A 24197-nucleotide genomic window follows, 5' to 3' on the forward strand; every position below is an offset into this window, starting at 1 on the left:
TAACACTTACTATATTCAGCACACACCAGTTCCATGAATGCAGGGATCAACACACACTATATTCTGCACAGTTCTGTGAATGTAGGGACTGATGTTCATTTAAAATTGCACTTGGAAAGGAAGAACAGGACTTCTGAGACATGAGGTGAATGCTACCCAGGGCAGATCACCCCTCTCACCCTCTCCCCAGCTATGCCACTGACTATGTTAGAAAGTGGCTGTCAGCAATAATTTTTTGAGGTGCTGTCCAGTGAACAAATATTGTCTGATGTATAATCATGAATCCATTGTCTACATAGTATGCTTTGCAGTGGGGATCCAAGATATACCAAAAAAACTATGCTGCATTTCATTGTGTTGAGGGTTAGTCCTTGACTGACCAAATATTTATTAGCTCCAGCACCTGCTTAAGTATCAGAATGGCATATGATAATGGCCTCCAGTTTGCAGTCATCAACAGACTTGATTAGCCATAGTCCCTTGTTATCAGCTTTCATGTCAGAGGAAGTATATGCCAGAGAGGAGTGGGCCCAGGGAATAGCCCTGTTGTACAGCACTGGGGATGTTTTACTGTCTAGGGTAAATACCCCAATCTTATCAGTATGGGTTCTATCAGATAGCCAGTTAACTATCCAGCAAACTACCTATGGGTTGATATTAAACTGGGAGAGTTTGTTAACAATCTGAACATACAGGATAGAGTCAAAGGCCTTGGCAAGGTGCAGGTAGATATTGCTGACTATATTTTCTTTATCTGTATTCTCTGTATCCCTTTTGAAGAACGCTGTTAGAATTTGCAGGGATGATCTGCATTTTACAATGCCAAATGGGTGTACATCCAAGGATATAAAGTTATCTGTGTCGTTGCTGTTTATTAGTTCAGCTATAACACGTTCCATAGCCTTACAAACAGCAGTAAGTCAAAGAGGGTCTCTATTAGAACACCAAAGTTTCAAAACTTTGAATGTTCTAATATCAACCCCTATTCAGCGAAAGTTGAAAACATCGAACATACAGAACAGCAAATTTTTTCCTAGGGAAAAAATTTGCTGTTCCAAAACACATACACACAACATAAGCACACCAAACGAACAGCAATCCACACACATACACCTAAAATTTTACACCTAACCCTACACTAAACTATAATACACCACTAACTATCCACTTACCTTAACCAAAACCCTAACCCTAAGGTCCATCATTATCACACACTCACCTCACCCGCACCCTAACCCTAACTCACCTACCCCGCCCTAACCCTGACGTCCACACAATCGCACACTTACCTGACCCATGCCCTAACCCTAACTCACCTAACCTGCACTAACCCTCACGTCCACACAATCGCACACATACCTAACCTGCGCTCTGACCCTAACTCACCTAACCCACCCTAACCCTTACGTCCACACAATCCCACACATATCTAACCAGCACCCTAACCCTAACTAACCTAACCTGCACTCGATTGCAGACTTACCTGAACCTGACCCGTAACTTTCCACCACAGCACTGAAAATACCGAAGCAACAGAAACGGACAATCAAATTATTTCCCTAGGAAAAAATTCAGTTTTCTGTATCTTCGATATTTTCAGCGTTCGCTGAATACGGGTCGATATTAGAACATTTGAAGTTTTGAAACTTCGATGTTCTAATAAAGACACATCCAAAAGGCCTGTAAATCCCAAAGTGGCCATCTTCATGCTGTTCCTCATGCTCAGGGAAGTAACTAGTGGAAAGATTCAGGATGAAGCGATGAGATAATGGAGTTTGGATACAGGTAATTAGCACTTCTCAGTAAACATCTAGGAATATTACCAGCACCCACAAAGCCAGTATTTTAATTTCAAAAAGTATCAAAAGGACTTGGTCTAGGAAAGTAGGAAGAGAGGAAAGGGTGAATGAGGTGAAATCAAAAGAAATTATGTTTGTAAGAATATTACTGTGGTGTCCTGTGCTTCATGGGTATGACTTTCATTGATGTATGTTTATTTGAAAAAGTGCATTAATGATGTATTTCATCAAAACATACCAATATAAGCCAATGGGAATGAATGCTTAACACCTTTCGCTAGTAAAGATTTTGCTAAGACCAGGTGATAATGGGGTAAAGGAATTTGCCCTTTTCCCCATAGTTGTGCAATTTCAGAGTTAGTATATTCACTGTTAAGAGGTATAGAATAGTGTCCCCCATATGGATACGTGGGTACTTTTTTGGTTTTGAACATTGTATGATTGATGATTTGTATCTGACTCAATGTAAGTTAATCTGCATGATTCAACAATATTCTTGGGATCAAAGAAAGAGGTGCTATAACACATAATTCCAGTTCAGAATTATTGGCTACTTCTAAACTTCCTAATACAACTGTTTTCCAAATTGGTTACAAAAGTCATTACAGAAATTCTGACATTGACATCTCATTTTGGTGAAGGAATTTCTGATATTCTGTCACTCAGAGAGCAGAGACATTATGCAAAGGTCTCACATCAAGGGCTGCAGGGATCAAAGAACACTGGCAAAAATGGCTTGTTTTTTGCTATTTTATCTTTGTCTTTTGAGATATGTTATGGCTGCTTTACTGTGAACTTTAAATTTTTCATTTGCATTGTATTTTATTTTTCCCCTCTCAAATGATCTTCCCCATAGGTCTCTACTTACACCCATTCTGAAAATTCATTCATTGCATAAGGTCAGGTGTCAGGCTCTTTTGTTCCATGGATGGGGTGAGAACCCTACCAGCCAACTCATTCCTCCGGGAATGAGAGTCTAGTGTGAGGCGAATGCCCATAATGTGCTGCCCTCTAGCCTAACTTCTCCCTGTGGCAGGCAATAGTTTTACTTTGATATCAGTTCTCAAGTATCACTACATCTATCTTGAACTGCATATCCTGGAACAGATGTGACATGAATCGCATGATCTAACAGCTGCAATATGTAACACCCCAACTCTTGCTGTGTTCAGTGGTGCAGCAGGCCCATCTCATTCCCATTCCCCAGGTTCCAACTCCTGCTGTATTCAGTGGTGCAGGAGGCCTATCTCATTCCCATACCCCAGGATGGGTATGCCAGCAGCAGACTCTCAGTCCCACACTCCCTGCCTTGGCCCTTCAAGCAATTAAGCAACTAATCAAACTCAGGTCATCTAGTTCACAGCCATGGTCTTATCTCTCTAGCCCTCAAGGTCTTGGCTCTTAGTTTCAATATTTAATTTTTATTTTATTTATTTTATTTTATTTTACATTTGTTTACTGGGATAGTCCAACTGAACCCATGTCCATTTACAGCGGAGGCCCGGGGAAAAAAGCTTCACATTCAGTACAGAAAAACAAATAGTTGAACAATATGATAACAATATGATCATCTATACAGAAGCAAAACATTGACAATAGATAAAAATACAACTTTTGATACAAAAAAACTGACACTAGATAAAAAATGCAACTTTCGATACAGAAACAGAAATTGACACTAGATAAGGATTATAACTGACTATAGAGACAGACAGAGACTACGTAGAAATTAATTAGTGTAAGTTTAGCATGAGCTAGTATAACTATTAGAAACTTGAGCAGAAAATAAAATTCCTGATACTGTAGAAAAAATTACAGTAGGTATAATTGGATATGAAGCTATCTGGGGTGGTAAAAACAGTGAAGGTTAGGTAATGCATGGACATAGCCAGGAACTCATTAAGTGTAATTTAAGTGAGTTTTTGAACAGGGTAATAGTGGAGGCAGAAGATAAAGTAGGGGGAAGGTTATTCCAGGATTGAGCTACGTTATGGAAGAATATTTTGTGTCTAAAATAACAAAAACATGATATTCCATTATGAAACCATTTCAAGTACATTGTAAAATAACTTCCCTATAAATAGTCAAGTACAAAGCAGTTGAGGGTGTAATGTGTTGATTACAACTGGACAAGTTGTTAACTCATCATTTTTTTTTCCCAAAATAAAATTATTCCTATTAATATTTGTCTTAAATCACATACTGTGATTCACTGTCTTTTTTAATGTGACCATATTTAAGTAAAAAGAGAATGGGGATGGAGAAGTCCAAAGTCCAAAAGTCCCTCACATTAAAGGTTAAAAAATGTTGTTGTTTTCTTCTAGACAAAGACTCAGTCAGTTATGTTCATCCAGATATAAACTGAGGAATCAAACCGGGATCTAATAATTGTTCAGTCAGAGCTAATGCTTCTTTATGAAACACTTAGCGCCTCGGCTTACACAGCCTTCCAAGAGTAAGGTAGGGTCCGGTTATAGCAACATACTAGGGACATAAAAAATAAAAAAAAATAGAGAGTCCCCTTGGGAGCCATTTCATGACACCACACAATTCTGATCCTGAATCTCTTAGCGGTTGTGTTCTGGAAAAATTGTAAGTTGGTATAGGTGAATGTGTGTCCTTAAAAAATAAACATTTTAAAAAAGAAACCCTCTTGATTTAAAGTATGGTACTTTGGAGCCTCAGGGACTCAACAAGGAATGCAATTGGAAGTATGTGATTTAAATTGTATGCTTAATTGATTAATTGTCTTGTGCAATATGCTGCATTTAAGTAAAGAGTGTTTTGTAGTGTTTTTACTCTTGGAAAACTGTGTAAGCTGAGGCGCTAAGTGTTTCATTAACATTTCTTACTTCTTGGATCAGTGGTCTTGGTGGTATTTTAAATTTTTATTTTTTGCTTTATACCTGCAGCAAACTATACTAACATGTTTAGAAAATCTTTTTTTTTTATTTTGACTTTGTGACAAAATTAATTTTTACTGTAACAAAGTAATGATTTGATACACTTTAGGAGGTGAAAATCAATTTTATGATATGGCTGATATGATGTTTCCTGCAGCTGCAGTATCAAAACAAATATTCAATAGCACATATGGCTGTCTTGCTTCACTTCTTAATGAAACCAGTATTATAAACTGGGTACTGATAATGCAGTGTTTTAGAAGCAGCACAGCATACATGTTGCACTTGCATTGTCTAACTGTTTGTGTGTGTGTGTGTATGTGTGTGTGTGTGTGTGTGTGTGTGTGTGTGTGTGTCTGTGTCAGAGAGAGAGAGAGAGAGAGAGAGAGAGAGCAAGCCTTTATTGCTGTGCCTCTACAGCTATGTGGTGTGCATGCATTTTGTATACATGTGAGTGACTGTGTTTCTATGCATCTGCATCAGTTTATTTCTATATGTGTCTGTGTCTCTGTGACTATATGCATGGTTTTGTGTGTGTGCTTATATATAAACTGTTAAATACTTGAGCAACTAACATTTTGGATACAAAATACTTCCTCCAATAATAATTTTCTATTCTACGTCAACTTTTTTTTCAAACAAGAAACATTGTTATTGAATTATCACTTATGATGCAGGCAATACACAAAATGAACCAGTGAAGCCCGACAAATTCCAACCAAAATGCAATGCTGAAATCACTGGTATAGCAGTGGTATCAGGTCCCAAAAAGTCACAATGGAGTTGGCAATAACTTGGCCCAGGTTTTAAATACGCCATGGAGCAAGACATTCAAGGAATCACAGTAAACAAGTTTGGAGTGTTCCTATATACTGCTGATTTCAGGGTTAAAATATCTGCATGGTAACAACTTCAAAGTTTTCTATGGCACAATACTGAAATGATGCTTTACTGGTCTATAAGTCCGTACCAAGTTTAAAACCGATGGTCCTCGCTCCTTATTTTTCCAATAGAAGCTTGTTTACATATTCCTCGAAATCAGTAAAACAGATATATACCCAATAACCACTCCTGCGGCATAAAACATGCCAAAGACGGCGCGCTTCCAGTAATCCCTACTTAGTGAAGTTGTTCAAGGTAAAGCCTTATTCGGATTATTTCCAACAAACAAATCCGTTCACAATTTAAAACAAGATAGTCCCAACATTACAGAATTCATTGGGTGAAAAATAAACCCATGAAAAAAACGAAATTAAGAAGAAATTCTGCCACACTCTTAGAGCAACCTGTCCATTCTCTTGTCTTGTTATCACTATAACCCAATGCCTAAAGAAAAGACACTACTGTTGTCTTCCTATCACTTCTCCACAACCCTAGCAATAAAATCAGCAGTATATAGGAACACTCCGAACTTATTTACTATGATTCCTTGAATACACTCACCCCCCCCCACACTTAGCAGGACTCAAACCCCTACCTGACTATGTTATGACACTAGTGAGATACACATTAACATGATGCGCTATTTTCGTTTTTGGGAGCAGTTATTTCCAAAGCTCTATTTGTAGGATGCTGACTTCATCACACTTGGCAAAGAGGTATTTACCTCTCCTAATGTGTTTCCACAGTCTCCAAAAAGGCCACTCCTCTCAAAGCCAATCTCACACACACACTCAGCAATGGCAGGATTCAAACCCCTACCTAACTATGTTATGATACTAGTGAGATACGCATTAACATGACACCCTATATGCTTTACTGTGTGGTTTGTATTCACATGCTGTTTGTAGGTTGCTGACATCATCAGACTGGACGTGGTAATGTGTGTGCACTTAGTGTTATGCAATCCCACGAATGAACCTTATGGGTCAGCAGGTGTGAACATCTTGAACAGGAATACACAATTCATACCTGGTGTGATCTATCTGTGGACATATTACAATTCCTTCATATGACAATACATATTCATGCACGGATTGTAGGTTTTGTGGATACCACATGTGTCTGTGATGTTGGTAAAGGGCTATTCAAAGTCTATGTGGGACCTGTGTTGCTCCTGTCAGTGATGTATGTCCTGTGTGGCTGCCTTGCAAGATATCTAGCAGGTTTGGGGAACATGATGTGCTCATTAACATACCACATACATTTGGGTTGTGTGTTTGTTGGTTTACAATATCTCTGTTCCTGACTGCAATCATGATGGACTCCATGGACTAGCATTTCGGACTTTGTAGGCTTATAGGAATATAGTTCCCATGGTGTGTTGTGCACCAACACTTGTGGGGTGTGCCACATGTTGCTGTAACACATTCAATGGTGTAAAGATCCTGTAGAGAGTGTGAGGCTCAACAAACTGTTCGGATGCAGTGTCTGTTTGTCCTGTCGTTCACTTATGACACATATGGGGAAACAATGTTATCCACGTGATGGGATTCATTTGGCATTGGGAGGACCAGTTTACACATTCTACATGTGATATCTCCTGGTATGATGTGAGGGCCTTTTGTCACTGGGACAGTTGACCCTGACTCAGGACATATATGACTGTACATCGATATTTCTGGCATAGCTGAAGGAGGTGTAATGTTTCTGTCTGTACTCCTTTGCAGATTATCTTTCCACAGCAACAACAAACCTCAACACTAAAACCCTGTTATACTCTTTTACACACTTGACACACTACTGATCCTTTGTGATCAGTCAACAGGGTACGTCGTCATCATATCCTGGCATGTCCAAAGGTCGGTTTTGTGTGTACTCTCCAGTCCAGCTGGTGCATATTGGAATTCTGACACATTGTTACAACTGCCTTATGCACACAGGTAACACTGTCCTCCTACCAACAAACTCAGATATCTATGAGAGGTGCAACTGTATAGACAGACAGGAGGCTGAGCTCTCCCAAGCCATGACTGGCACAGTCTATCAGGTGGTGAAGGTAACCACACACACCACAAATACAGTCACACATGCACCTATGACAACAGCAAACCGTATACATTGACATACAATGACATACTTGGAGCATCTAAATATACTCTGCCTAAGCAGCTGAGACATCCAAAGCAGACACACAAACAACTGCTAACACACAACCATACACACATATCATCACTTAGTTCACAAAGTCATTGTGCCACACAGTCACTGCCCTTAGGCCTACACAACACACCTCATACACTTGTATTAGGTGAGTGTAATTGTCCGTCACACTGACATCCCACTCACCAGGTTGAACAAGGTGAAGGTCACTTTGTGCTGTGTGTCGGGTGCCAGGATATGCCACATGACACATGCACTGTTATCAGTCCACTGCAAGTACAAATATGGCTCCATCATTGACCATTCTGGTGTGTAGACCCTCAGACATTCCTCCCTGGACTACATGACAAGAGACATAGAGGGGATCTCTGATCATGTAGCCCAGGACAATATGACCCTGACCTTGTGTAGCATCTTACCCTCACCAAGTACTATGTCACAGTATACAGATGACATGATCACTTTTAACAGTTGCCTAACATATTGTTGTCATTCACAGGGGATCCAGTGTCTGTCAGCCTGGGATTACATGCTCAACATGCCATGTACATTCGCTATGGACGCCATGCACCTGTCACCCCTAGGCTTTCACAGACTGCCTAAGGCACTTGACACACACATAGTGGCTGTTTGAAGCGAGGGTCAGAAGACATAACCACAGCCATAGACGTTACAGGGTACAGGAAACAGAGAGTGATGGTGCTCAATAACTGATGTCTAACCCTCAGAATGCATGCACTCAGGACTCACATCAGTATGGAATCTGTCGATATATGTGCAGTAACAAACACCTGGTTCAGGCTCACAAAAGCACAGCAGCACTAACAGGTTTTACATCATACCACGGTTTTCAGACACAAGACTCGGACTGGACAACAACAATAGGGGGGGTATCCATATACATCATTCATACACACACCTCCAGGTTGGTAGCAGTACACAAAGCATTGGGGAACGTACATGTGCAACTAAGAGTGGGCAAAACTGCATTTCAATTTGTAGACTGTTACAGACCACACTCCCAAACATGGCCCAACAGTCGTTATTCCTGGGAACACTGGGGAATGTGAAGGTCTCACTAAACACCATTATATTGTGTGACTTCAAATACACAAACATTGACTGGGTATACTACTCAAGCAGTGACACCCTCGCACAACAGTTGCTAAGATTGTTATACTCAAATGCTAGGGCAGACCTGGTCACCACACCCACAGGGGATTAAACATGTGGGACCTGATCATCACCCACATGGGGACTCTATGTTCCACAACAGAGGTATACCTGTAATTGTTAAGGTCGGAACATACATTCATCTCACTAGACATACATATCCCATACACACACACATCCTATGTGATCTCAGTGACATACTTCTCATGAGCAAACGTCACACTTGTACAAACTGAGGTGGTATCCCTCAATGACCCTGGGACAGTGTTAATTACGGCTCAGACAACTTCATACTTTACAAGCACATTCTATGGACAGCTACTGGACTTCATGGATCATGCTATCCCAGATAACTACAAGACTCAGTCCTCCAAAGGCAGGGGACCTGACTACTGGACCATAGCCATTACTGAGCTATACAGGGACAAAAGGAGGCTACTACATTATAGAGCACAATCACAATCTGGAAGGGATCTCTGATCAGTACTATGGTATAGCTATGATCAGTTGTTGATTCATCTAAGGCCCACTTCTAATGGACACTTGCAACAGACACTATGGACAATCACAAAGCCTTATTTAGTTATGTCAGGAACCTGTGTGGGAACTCACAGATATGCTGTGAGTTACTGCATAATTACAAATGATACAGTGAACCCAGTGACATTGCGAACATCCTGGACAACAGGTTCAGTGGGAATGTTTCCCCACCATCACCCCTGCAGTGCACATGTCCATCACAACAGGGTGTAGCCTCCATGACATCACAGATGAACATGTGTGTGCTGCTCTCTCCATAGCAGACAACACAGCATCAGTGGGACCAGATAGTGTCCCAGACTGTGGCATACACGAGATTCATGACAAACTTCACACTCACATTATGTCAATGTTCAATATCACAGTTACTACAGGATGTGTACCCATGGAATAGCGTACAGCTACGGTGTACACGCTCCACAGTGCTGGTGCCACAAGGGACCCTGGACATTATCACAATATATGCCTAACTATCCTGGTCTGCTATGCTATGGAGTGTATCATAATGGAACACATACACATACACATTGTGAACCTACAGACACTGGATCCTACACAATTTGGTGTTGTTGTGGGCATATCTTGCCTCTTGCAGATGTTTGATGTTTTTAAACAGTTAACAGGTCCATAGATGTACACAGGGTTGTCCACACAGCCTACCTGGAGCTCGCACACCACTTCTACACAATACCCCACTTGGCCTTTACACATTAGATCACCGGATTCAATATCTACACATATGTCACAAGATGGATTGCTAACTGGATCATGGATAGCACACACATGGTCAATATTGCAGTTGCCATGTCTGACTATACACCAGTTACACGTGGCATCCCACAGGGCTCAGTCCTGGGACCTCTCTTGTTCTGTATATATTTCTGATACATACTGGCTAACACAGGAGGAATATGGATGACCATGTTTGCAGATGACTGCTAACTGTTTGCCATAATCAACTCCACAGCTGGCACAAGCATCCTCAGAAAGGGTCTCACAGAGATGGATAACTGGTGCCAGAGCCATGGCCTACAGCTACCTTACTTTAGCTGCATAGTCATCACCTTTGGTAGTAACATCGTGCACACACATTACCTCATAGGTGATGATACATCACATACAGTGTGTGTGATTTGTGATTTGGGGACATGAATACTTAGTACTCTTGCCTTTGACATTCACGTTGCCAACGTTGTTGGACACACCTTCTATTTAGGCAACCTTATCCCATACAGTTTTACATCCAGATCAGGTGGGGTCATTGTGACCCTGTAGTTATCTGGCACATGCTTGGATACAATGGCCCATTTCGGATGTACCTTACCCAACACCTGCAGCAACTGGAATGTACACAGATTTACATAACCAAGTGGATCTAGGGACTCACACAGATGGTATGCACAGTTTGGCTATTGTCACCCCAGCTCTCTTCAGTTGCTTACTGCCTACTTGGATGCAGTCTTTTTGTTTGATGCCATGTCCATCACAGCATACAGGCTCCACATGAGGATATCAAAGTCCCTTACAGCTACATGCTCCAGGGACAGGTACGTGAGCAATGATGTTAATAGGACATGCTGGAGGGGCATATTACCATCACAGAGGCTCCACTCACTCGGGAATGTGATCACAGTACCACATATGCACAGACCCACGCTGACCACCTACAGGTGACATCTTCACAGGTGGATCTGTGATCGTATGTTTAGCCCTGGGATATGTTATGGGTCTTTGCTAGACAGAGGCAGAATGAAATTAACATATGTGAGATATCTTGTGTGACCTGCTATTGACAGGCACAGTCTACTGATCTAACATGATCGCAGAATACAAACACACTGTGGCTAGGCTTCTACATACCCTAGGGCAGATAGCCTAGTGTCAACCTCTGAACCTCTGCTCATGTTCGGGATGCACATTGTTCAGTGATGGTACTGATTGCAGGTTTTGTTTCTTCTTTGCTTTACCACTTCCTATGAACAACCTAGGTTTCTGCATAACATATTTGATTGTGACAGGATTTCACTATTTTATATTGTGTCTGTTGTCATATCACTGTGTGCACATGGTGGATTGGTGAATAGTGCGAGGTTCCTTGGTTGACACTTGCAACTGAGGGATATGTGTGGCCCACTGCTGTACTCAAACTTGACCTAAGTGTGTGAGTATGCCCAGTTCAGACTTTCAGTGTTTTGTTGCCTGACATTTGTCTCATAGTTTCAAGTGTGTGAGCATGCCCAGTGTGACCTTGCAGTATGTTGCTGTCTGAGGTCCACTACGTTTGTTGATGTGTGTGAACATTACCAATATTAACATTTATACTATATGTGTGTTGAATATCAGGTTCTATTATTACTGCGGGCCTCATCTTTGTGTCTTAACTCGACAGGGATTATGCTATGCCTGCAAGGTTTCCATGAGATACTTAGCATTGACTTATCAACATTTTTTCATACAAGTTGACCATTGACATACTGTCATGGTTTAGTGGTTCTGTGCTTTGACTATAGTGTACTGTATCTTGGGTTTGAGGACTGTCACTGCTTCATATTTTCGTACATGCCAGAAAAGACTGCTTCAAGAAAAGTGAAGCAAATATGAACTTGTTAATCTGCTTTTGATGAACTATACCCACATTTGACCAGACTTGCACAACATTGCTCAATGTTGCCCAACATTGCTGGACAGTGCAGAATATTGCTGAACATTGCCTGTAGTTGTGCTACTTAGTGTGTGCAATTTTGTTTACATATACTAAATAGTGGTGAGAGCTGTTTAGCAGTGCTTTATTTTGCTTAACACATAGCAATCATGCCTCAGGTGGTGCTGCAGGGCTGCCTATGTCAGATGTACATTTTACACTCCCTATACATGTTTGTTAACAGGTAGTGTCAAGTTAGGCATTGCTTTTACTGTATGTGCGAGTCAGAGAGAGGTATAATTTCCAGGGTTCCTACTGAGCCAGTGTATATGCTATGCATTGCCTCTTTGCCAAGGCCAAAGCATATTGGGCACACCTCCTTCTGCCTACTGGGGCAGGCTCAGGTTGTTCCTCCTCCAAGTCACGCTCTGCCTGTGATGGCCTTGGCAATGATGGGGGGCTGTTGTGCCCAGCCCTATGCTGCTCCTGCTGCAGCTGTTTTCACAGGATCATGTTGTGTAGCATAGCACATACCATGACTATTTGGGTACATGTAGTTGGTGAGTACTCCAAGGCTCCACCAGATGTGTCCAGGCACCGGAACCGTGACTTGAGCAGCCCAAACACACGCTCGATTACATTTCGTGTTTGTGCGTGTGCCTCATTATGGTGTTCCTGTTCAGGTGTGTGTGCATTTCTGATGGGTGTCATCAGCCACGGCTCGAGTGCATATCCAGCATCCCCCACTAGGTGACCATGAGGGATGTCCCTAGAGGCAAATGTCTGGTACAGCTGTGTCAGATGCAAGATATAGGAGTCATGGTAGCTTCCAGGGCAGCCAGCACACACATTCATTATTATGCCCTAGGCATCACACACGACCTGGCAGTTGATGGAGGGGTAACCCTTGCAATTATAGTAGACCCTACCTCGCTCACCAGCTGGTGCTTTGATGCGAATGTGCATGCAGTCTATTGCACCCACTACCTCAGGGTATTCCGCTATTTGCTGGAAGAGATGCATATTGCTGGCCAATACCTCACAGGAATTGGGGAAATATACATGATCACCGATATGTGCTGCCATGGCATTCAGGAACTGGTGCAGTACCCTAGATGCTGATGCCTGTGAAATCCACATTGTATCGCTAGTTAGTCTCTGGAAGGTACCTGTTGCTAATATTCTTAGGCCAACACATACCTTGGTTTCCACTGGGATGGGTTCCCCTCTGTTGGTTCTGTGTGTGAGGCATGGCCTGCACAGCTCAACAATTTGCTGCATGAGGTCTCTGTCCACTCTATAGTACTCCACTATCTCCAGCTCATGTAGCCCCTGGTAGGTTACCCTAGGCCTGTACACTCTTCTCCGTCTCCTCACTGTGGGTCGCTCAGCAGCATTTGCATTGTCACCACCCTCAGCATGTTGCATATGTCACCTTATGACAGCAATGGCAGCCCCTAACATTTCTTTGTCTCAGTAAAGCTTTTTCAGTTTTCACTTCTATTAGCTTACTGCAGTGTTGCAATGTGTCTGAGAAATACATACTGGAATGTTTTTTGCTGAGTTTTGAGTGCTAGGCTGGGCTAGTGTAATGCCTGTGTAATTGGCTGATTCTGATTGTTTTCACCTGCTAGCTCTGCTAGTACTCCCTGGTTAATTTCCTACTATTTGTTGTGCTTCCTTTTCCCTTTCTGTTTCCTCAGGGGGCAGAGCCACGCAAACAAGCGCAAACACACGCACACCAGCTTACACGCGCACACACATGCTTACACGGACTAAAACTTGCTTATTCCTGTTAAAACGCGCGCACACTGGTGCAAAAATGCTTACAACTGTTTACACAGCCTTACATATGCTTACTCAAGCCTACACGCGTGCACACATGCTTAAACGCACGCACACTGTCTTACTTGGGTTTACTGGCATGCACACGCGTGCATGCACGCTCATCAAGAAACTCTGGTGTTATCCACAGCATACACCTTCGATTTCTTGAGTTTACATGGCCTACTTGTTGACACACCTCTTTTACTATTATGTAAATGTAAGCTGACACATGTCACTCTGCTCCAATGGGCTGCACTCCTTTCAGACATACCTCCCTCGTGATGTCACCTATCTTCTACTCTGTTACTCCCCTTATCCTACTCCTACACTCCACTGACTGTGCTCATTTGCTATGTGAACTTGCAATTCACTATCATAACTCTCATTTGCATAGGATTGCCTACTAATGCTTAGTTACATCTCTTAGACTGAGCTTCCCCCCTTAGCAACCTCTACTCTGTGGCCATGTTGTCTTCAGCCTGCCATTCCCTTGCATTGTAAATTCATTTTAGCTATGAAATACACATTTGTGGATCTTAATTATTAATTTACTGCTTTTTAGGGTGCAGCACGTTTGCGCGGTGCTGCGCTACGGTTAAACCCTGGAAATCGGGATTAAAAAAAAGTTATTTTATTTTTAATTTGCATCACTTCCCATTGCCAATGGCCATATTTTTGGCCATTGGCATGCTTTCTCCTGTGAATGCATGCTTTTTTTCCAGCTGACATGGCTCCATTTTGCTATTTGCAGAACTGTACTCAGTTATCAACTGAGTACATTACTGCAAATAACACTACTCCTACTCGGACAGGTTTGGGTTTCCTGGACCTCAATTTTACCTCATTTGCATGGCTTTCGCCTGCAATTGAGGTAATTTGCATATCCCAGCCCTGTCCATGTAGGACTAGTTTGGAGAGCTCAGTTGCACGCCCCTGCCAGCTGTTCCTGGATCGCTCGGCGGACATGTTGGCTTGCTGGAGTCTTACTCTACTCTTAGACTCCGTGCAAGCCTTCATGAATCCGGCCCATAGTGTCATAACAACATGATGAAACTGTATGATTTCGAGATAAGTGACGATAAATATAAGCATTTTTTGTCCAGAGGCAAAATGAATGCCTGTAAGAATAATGGACTTAACTTGTTCTGTGTCCTAAACATTGATGTGGATAATTGTAAACACGTGTTCAGTTTTTGAAAGAACAAAGAAGAGACTTAAGTATGTCTAAAAGAAGACAGGTGGGAAACTATACTAGGTAAATCCATACTCTAGAGAAGGTGAATGTTCCTTCTATTACCGTGGATGTGTTAGGGATTGTGGATGGTATAACTAAAGCAAAACGAGATCTTTGTGGTAATGGTTTGCAGTCTCCTAAATACAATACTTCAAGTAAAACTATGATGAAATAGGAAGCTGAAGCAACCATGCCATCCTTACACGCTTAACATAAACTGGAGAGCTGTACTACAATACCACTACACCCCACATACCTAAAAGACTATGGTGCTTAAAGTTTCTCTAGCAAAATATTATTCCAGCCTCAGTGGGGAAGGAGAACAGAATGTATTCCCTTCACATAGTGCTATTTCATTTCTCCCCACCAATTGTTCTTGATATCAGATGTATGGTGTGGTGTTGTCTGGTCTGAAGGAAATAATTGTAAAGGAATGATTTAATCTGTTATGTCTGACAGGAATCATAGGAAACCTAGAAAAAATTCAAGGCAACAGAATGCTGTGACTATTATGTCTTGCCATTACCTACCATAGACCATTCACCCCTATCAAGCAGAGCTAAGCAAGTCAAACCCAGGCTGACTTTATGAACAGTGAGGCAATTATCCATGTCCTGTATGTCTCACTGCTTGATCTGCAGCGGAAGTCTATTTACAGGCAGAGAGGTGCTGAGTAATGACTTTATCTCACCGCCTTGTTTTTATTAATCTGCTAAAGATTTTGATTACTGGTTCTGATATTCCTGTGACTGCCTGACTTGTGAAGCTACAAGAGATTCATGACCGCTGAGCCCCTAATTTCATGGAAGGCTTGGCATAGGTCTTTTGTCAGGAGTCAATAAGATATGGAGAAAAGGGACAGCACTTCTACACTTTTTTGGTACTGCAAGGATTTAAGCACGTGATTTTTGTAGGAACTTTTGAGGAATTTCCAGTTGTTTAATAAGTCTAATGAGGTACATTTCAAAGGGGGCATTCTATTCTATAATTGTCCTGATCAGTGTTAAATATAAGGGAACAATAACCTCTTTATATATGAATGATATTCCTTTGGCAATTAGCTATGCTAAGTAGATGACTTTCTTAACTGCTATTGTTACGTGGTGATCAAAGGTGAGGGAATTATCAACCCAGGTTCCAAGGTCTCTAACTACATTTTAATTTTGATGCAAGGTATTATCTATGCTGCATGTTGTAAAAGGGGTTGTCTACCAAATACAACAGTGTTGCACTTTTTAGTAATTAGTTTGAGATATTTTTTTACATACTAGGTATTTATAAGTGTACGTTTTTGCTGTAGGGCTTGGGAATCATAGGTGGATTTGACAATTATTCCCAATTTGCAGTCATCTACAAACTTAATCAGCCAAAGGTCTTGGTTCTTGATCTGGTGATCAGAAAAGTAAATACCAAATAAAAGTGGCCCCAGTTCTCCACCCTGTAAAACACAGCTGCTTACCTTCATACCCCCTGATAGTACCCCTACCATCTGCACTGTGTGGGTTTTGTCTTTTATCTTACCACATCGGGATCAATTTGTAATGCATTTGGTTTGCTAACTATGCTAGCATTGGAGATGATGTCATATGCCTTAATTAAATCAAAGTAACCATGCAGACAATGAGACCACTCTTAATAACTAATGTTAGCATTACAAGCAAGTATAACAGCTTTATTAGGCAAGATCTACCTTTTACAAAGCCAAATTGCTGTGGGTCTTACCTAATGAGATTTTTAATGTCAAAGACTATAAAGGCAGTTATAACCTGTCCCATGGCCTTGGAAATGAGACTCGTCAGGCTGATGCACCACCCCCACTACTGAAGGAGACCACATAGTGGAATGTTAAACTCTTACCCATGTTTTTTTTTTCTTTTTATCTCTCTTTTATCTCTTTTTCAGTGCAATATTAATCATCAGTGCAATTATCCTTTGTGCAATATGCTATACCTTAGTTAAAGTATCGTAATGTGCAATACCCCATATCCTAGTGTGAGTGGTAATTAACATGAAAGGCTCCCCCCTTCATGTCACTACTATATGTGGTATCAAATTCATCTAATACTTTGACTATGGTCAACAGTGTACCTATGTCAGGCATTGCTGTTATATATGCAGGGTAACATAAGTGAGTATAGTGTCTGTCATATCTAATTAAGTAATATATGTGTTTGGTCTACGTTGTGTTTATGTTTATCTGTGCAGTTGTAACATTAGCAATTTCCTGTGGGATCAATAAATTATTTCTGATTCTGATGGCCCTGATTCTGATATGAGACTTGGAGTCCATAGTGGGATCACTCTTATTAAAACATTAAGCAATTGGCCAATATGAATGTTTCATGCATAAGTGTCAGTTCAAATCTCAGTGTACACTATTTTTGTAGTGACCATTAGTGCAAAATGTTACAGAGCGGCATCAGCAGTGCCGTCCACCATACTTCTGAGAGAGTCTGTTACTAGACACAGGTTAAATAGTTCATGGACTGTTTATCAAACAGCCCAGTATATTTTCTGGTCACATGATAGAAGTGCGTTTGGTCTTGGACAGCATTTTCAATACATGTTTTTTCTTTCTTTCTTTCTTTCTTTCTTTCTTTCTTTCTTTCTTTCTTTCTTTCTTTATGCACTTATTTACTTACTTATTTATTTATTGACATCTGATTACCAGAAAAGTCTGATTAGATATTAGCCCATTTTCAGTGAAGGCCTTGGGAGAAAAGCTCCAAAGTATTACAAAATATTTTATGAACAATAATTTTACAGCTTTTAAAAATAATACAAAAACAATATAGTAAATTAGACATATTATGAAAACATCGGTTAAGAATAAATACAAGTTATATGAAAATGATTTAATGGTTAGAGAAATTTTAGCCAGTTTAGAGAGAAATTAAAGGTAAGTTAGTATAACTCAAACAGGAATTGCAATACAAAGTGAGATAAAAGCAGGCTTATGGTATACTTAGAGAGAAACCAGGGGAGAGAAACTGATAGAAATAAGGAAGTGAGTGAAGAAGGTAGAGTAAGGAGATGTAAGGTGTGAATAGGTATTTGTTCACATTTACTGATATAGTTTATTCTGGAATTGAGCAAGAACAGAGCCAGCCTTTTGCTAAGAAGTCTTTCAGAATGGTTTTGAAGGATGGGAGGGAGGGTATTGACCTGATGGATAGAGATAAGGAGTTCCATGTCTTAGCAACATGGCACAAGTACCATGACCAGCAGATCTGATAGGTTTGTGGACAGACAGGAGTTTTTGGTCATTCAGTCATAATGACCAATTGGGAACATAGTTGTGTAGAATTTTATTTAGTGCCAGAAAAACAGAGGGATTTTGGATAATTTTACAGACGGTAAGAAGCTGTGTATGTTAGTTCATAGGGAAGGTGTAACCAGTTTAGGCTTTTTAGTGCTATACTGTGGTGGGTTCTGAAAGGAGTATTTGCTGTGCATTTAGCAACTTTGTTACAGCATTAAGTTTTGATTTTTGTGATTCCTGAAGGTTAGTAAGGATGTGAGCACCTTAAAGAAGTGTACGGAGGAGATATGTAGTGGCAATTTTTAGTTGCATTAGTGAGAAAGTTTTGGGCTTTGTAAAGCATCCCTGTTTCTGATGAGTTTTTTCTTATGCATAGTCAAATTTCTGATATTCTCTTTGAACTGTGGGTCTTTTTATTTGCTGTATACTTTAATGAGCTTTTTTCCTTTTATAGTAGATTTTATTTATGTCAGTGGAACACCAGGGTGCTTTGCTTTTAAATTTCTCATTACATCTGCATCCAGATGAGACTGCCAGCTCTATACATTTATCTAAGAGGGCACAAAACTACTTTACATGTTTATCCACTGAGGCAATGTCTGGGGAGATGTTGCTATAAGTGAATTTTCAGACTGCATCATACAATTTGATAAAACGTGCATATGAAATAATTGAAGTCAAATATATTGGCTTCAGTGGATTTAGGGAGTTTGAGGGGAAGGTTACTAGCTTATGTCTTGATTTAACCAGTGAGGAGGCTGTTACCAGTAAATTTGTGAATGAAGAAGCTATATTTGGAAGTACAAGGTCAAGAATATATTATCTTCAAATTGGGTTGGCATAATCTGATCCACTGCATTTTATTTATTAGATCCAGAAACTTTTCACTGTATCCCACTTTGAAGATATAGATACTCCAGTTTATTGAGGGGTAGTTAAAGTCACCTAAAATGATGGCATTATTATTAAAGGGGAGTTTATCCAGTACATTTAGGAACCATACATAAACTATAGGGAACATGGCAGGTGCACTACAGCAGGTGATAAACTGGTAATTGTTCTTATTTACTGCAATTTAGAGTTCAATAAGTTCTGTTTTTAGGTCTCTGCACATCTGTTTAGAACTGATATAGTCTCTAACAAATATGGATATGACACTGCAGTAGCCATCTGGTCTGAAGGCATGGTAAATGCAAACTCTAGGCACTGATGGAGTGCTTTATGGACATTTAAATTAGTTTCCAATGATTACACATATATGGATGCCTTTAAATAAAAGTGCACCTCAAGGTCTGGCAGCTTGTTATTGAGACCTCTGGCAAAGAGCAGAGCCAACTTAATATGATCCTGTTTATGTTTTTATACGTTGGCTATATTAGAATGTTCATTGGCTGGACTATGACTAAAAAAAGAACTATGAGGTAGCAAAGGCTTTAGCCGGTATGTAGAAGACAGAACAAATGGTATAGATCATTGATTTCAAAAGTTGGATTGTCATGCATCTCCTTCTATGCTGACACATGCAGGATTTCCTGAGAATGACACCAATTATTCAGCCAGTTGTTGAAACCAATCATCTGTTCTTTGTAGCTAGGCATCTTTCTTGGTGAAGAGAGAATTCTGCTCAAGTATCAGAGTCTTACCTACACTTGTGACATACATGGCGAGTTCCGACATGTCTCATTGCATATTCCTAAGGGTTTTGCTTCCCAAGTCATTCACAACTGCCATGTCATAGTTATAATTGCCTGGTGCAAGGATGATAAAGGGTCCTTGCAATATCTGACATCCTGTCACCTGAAAAACAACTTCCTTTCACTATGTATTTGTACAGCATAGTGAGTAGAGAATCATTTAATCTCACTGTGGAGTCACCAAACACTACAACATATTTTGTTTGTACAGTGGTCAGGTGTACTGGATTTGAGAGCATTTGTCTCTTGGAGAATCTTTGATGAAGGTGTGTTTCAGTGCAATCCTGTGTTTGATTTTTGCTGAAACATTTAAAGGTCTATGAGGCATTAGTATGTTTTTACACCATCAGCATGCATCATTAAATTTTTATCTGATTAGAATGTACAGAGTGGAGTGTACTTGTGTGAAACTCACAATCTGTATTTTTCATGAGAGTGAAGTCTCCTTATTTCTTGCATGTCTCTCAAATGGAGTTACTTGTATTTATTAAAAGTTCATTACCTATGAGTGTAAAGCAGTTATTACATTGCCTAAGATACCCAGTATTATGAGGCTGGCACCAGAGAAGAAAAAGAAGGGTGACCGTCCATATTATTCAGAGAGTAGTAGAACTTAATCTGACTCACAGAGAGTTTTAGAACTTAATTTAATTAAGAGATCTATAGTTTATTGAGATAGTTATCAACTATAAGGAAAGTTAAATTTGTTGACATAGGTATTTTCAAGTAAATGAAGTAGTACATGTTAATATGTGACTGTATTAATCACAGTGCAAGGACTATAAGCATGTTGCACAGTTATACACAGCCTGTTACACATGTTCATATCAATAGCCCCTTTTACTGACTGGATTTGAGTGAGTTAGGATGTATTAGATAAAAGTGAAAGTGAAGATCCCTGCACCTGTGTGTACATTCCAGCCCCACTGCACTAAGCACAGTTCCACACAATATAAAACAAACTGGAGAAGTGAAAGAACCAATGAAAAACAGCAAAAGCTCTAACCAATAGTGCTAACTTTGCAGAGACTGCAGCAAATACTCTCCTGCAATTACTGAGGAGCATAGTGAAACACAGGAAAACATCAAAACTGAGCTCCTTTTAGCATTTATTGAAAGATGAGTGGTTAACATATTGCTCTTAAGTGAGCCAACGTAGAAACAATGAAGCATTTGGAAACTGAAATTCTGATGTCTGTCATGAATCCTGGGGCAATCAGTGAATATGCTGTTAGAATGAAGTGCTGTAGTATATGTGAATCCAGTAAGTTAAAAATGTCACTTTTGGCAGTATTCACAGGGGAAAACATTTCAAACACTTGAGATCAATTTGTCTATTACTGTGACACAAATCTAATCAAAGTGTCAAATATATTAACACCTAGTCTAGAATAAGTCATCACTACTGTATAGAGGTCAACACACCAAGAAATAAGAAGAAATATTTTAATTATTTCCATAATCAAGAATTTCAAGTTCTACAGAGGGTATAGCCTCCTGGTTAACAAAGAATATTAGAAATCAAGGATATGTAATATTTTCAATTAACAAGAAAAAATATATATGTTCTTACTGGTCTACACCAATGTACATATTAAAATGTCACCAATACTTCTGTACTCTAAGTATTGCTGTTATGACCAACTATATTTTTAAATTGTCACAGATCCACATAGGATAGTTGAAGGTCAACATGCAGCAACTGAGCCACGAGATACAGACCTGAAGCTCTGGCCATGAAATCTAATGACCTATAACTGAAACTAAAACACCACAGAGTTACGTGGGAAGAAGGAACATCTCAAAATGCTCCAGTAACCAGGAAAAAACAAAGAAAAATATGCCATCATTTATTATAAAGATATATATATATATATATATATATATATATATATATATATATATATATATATATATAGTTCTACTTTAAAAACTGACTTACTAAAACTTCCTCTTCAATAACATAGAGACCACAGCAGCGATGATTTACAACATCAAACTCCCGGAACAGCGAAATTTCCCTGTGGGAAACAAACCACATGGCCATCACTGACTATTGCCCTGTCCTCCACTATAGTTTGATCTCTGGGTTGTTATATTTAGGTGGGGAGTGTGGGGGGTCACAGCCCCCCACATAGGGGATTGTGGAGGGTATGAAGCCCCCCACTCCTGTGGGTTTTATGTATACTTTTATTTTTTCTAATACAATTGTTTAATTTAATAATTATGTTAATTTCCTCAGTGGTGGTCAAGTAGTTGGTTTCCCAGAAAATAACATAATTATTAAATTAAACCTACAGTATTAGAAAAAATAAAATTATCTGTCAATAAAACCCACCACACCCCCCCCCTACCTAAATATAACAACTCTGAGATCGCACAATAGTGGAGGACAGGGCAAAGTTAATCTGTGGTGGCCAAGTGGTTCATTTCCCAGAAGCGTAATTTGCCAGTCCAGGAGTTCGAAGTTCGATGTTGCAAGTCATCTCTGTTGTGGTGTCAATGTTATTGGAGTCAATGTTTGGTAAGTCAACTTTTTAAAGTAGAAATATATATATATATATATATATATATATATATATATATATATATATATATATATCAGAATATATATATATAAAGTGAACCTATATATATATATCCATATATATATATATATATATATATATATATATATATATATATATATATTTATATAGGTTCACTTTATAATCTCGAAATTCTGAAATATCGAATTTCAGAATTTCAAGATCATAAAGCCAAAAGCCCATAATACCAAAACCCCAGAAGCATGAAATTCAAAATCGTGACTTCTATACTAACCATACACCACACACATACACATACGTGCACCTTTATAAAGTTTATAAAGTGAACCCATATATAGACATATATATATAGATATTTATATATATATATATATATATATATATATATATATATATATATATGTAGGTCCCCTTCGAATGGTCAACATTTCACAATGTCAACATTTATATGGCCGAGATCATATGATCGACATTTGAAATGTCGACCATGGGGAACCCGCATACCGGCATCTCCCTACAGTGCGAAATGGAAAGATTTCCACTTCCAGACTGTAGTGCAATCTCGGAGTTGGTATATTTACATTTCAGGGGGTGTGGGGGCGGAGCAGTGTTAAGGTAAGTTTTTTTTTTTTTTTTATGTTCTACTCGTATGGTTGACATTTCAAATGTCGATCATATGGTCTTGGCGATATGAATTTCGACATTGTGAAATGTCGACCATATCAAGTAGACCCATATATATATATATATATATATATATATATATATATAGATATAGATATATATATATAGATATATATATATATATATATATATATATATATATATATATATATATAGATAGATATATATAGATATATATATATAGAGAGAGAGAGACAGATGGATATAAAATGACCTACACATTGGCTGCAGTAATTAAACCCTGGAGGCACCTCATCTTACTTAGCCTGCCATTTAGTTCCCCAGATGCAGTTTTCTGTGATGACCTGTGCAAGAAACAGATAAAATAAATGTAAATCTCACTGGCTCTTTGAAGTGACATGAGCTGACATCTTCAATCTGACTATAACTAGCTGCAAAACAGTGAGAATTATATTCTGGTATAGTGAGTCTGATTATTCAACAACTTGGGATGGTTTAACAAGCCTTGATGCATATTTAACAACACAAGTTATTTGCCTTTTGTCAGATTTTTACTGAGAATACATCGGTCTGTTTCTCTGTTGTTTACAAATTGTTGTCACACCAGTATTTTTTCTATATTTATTTAAAACAAGCGTCCACTTCAACTTATATATTTTTACTGGAGAAGTTAATAATTGTCAGTCGGTCTAAATCACTATCTTCCAAATTATCTCTCTTTTAATTTCAAAGAAGATAATTTCATAAGATCATAATTTTGAAAGATGGAATTTTTTATATATTTTTTCTACCTTATTCTGAGTTGCAGCAGCCCCAGAGGCTGTGTATATAGCTATCAAAGCAAATAAAGTCTGTCTTAAAGATCTGTTCACGTTGTGGTATAATCTA

The sequence above is a fragment of the Protopterus annectens genome, chromosome 2.part0 (genome assembly GCF_019279795.1).
Source record: "Protopterus annectens isolate FY-2018-M chromosome 2.part0, PAN1.0, whole genome shotgun sequence".
Lineage (NCBI taxonomy): Eukaryota > Metazoa > Chordata > Ceratodontiformes > Protopteridae > Protopterus > Protopterus annectens.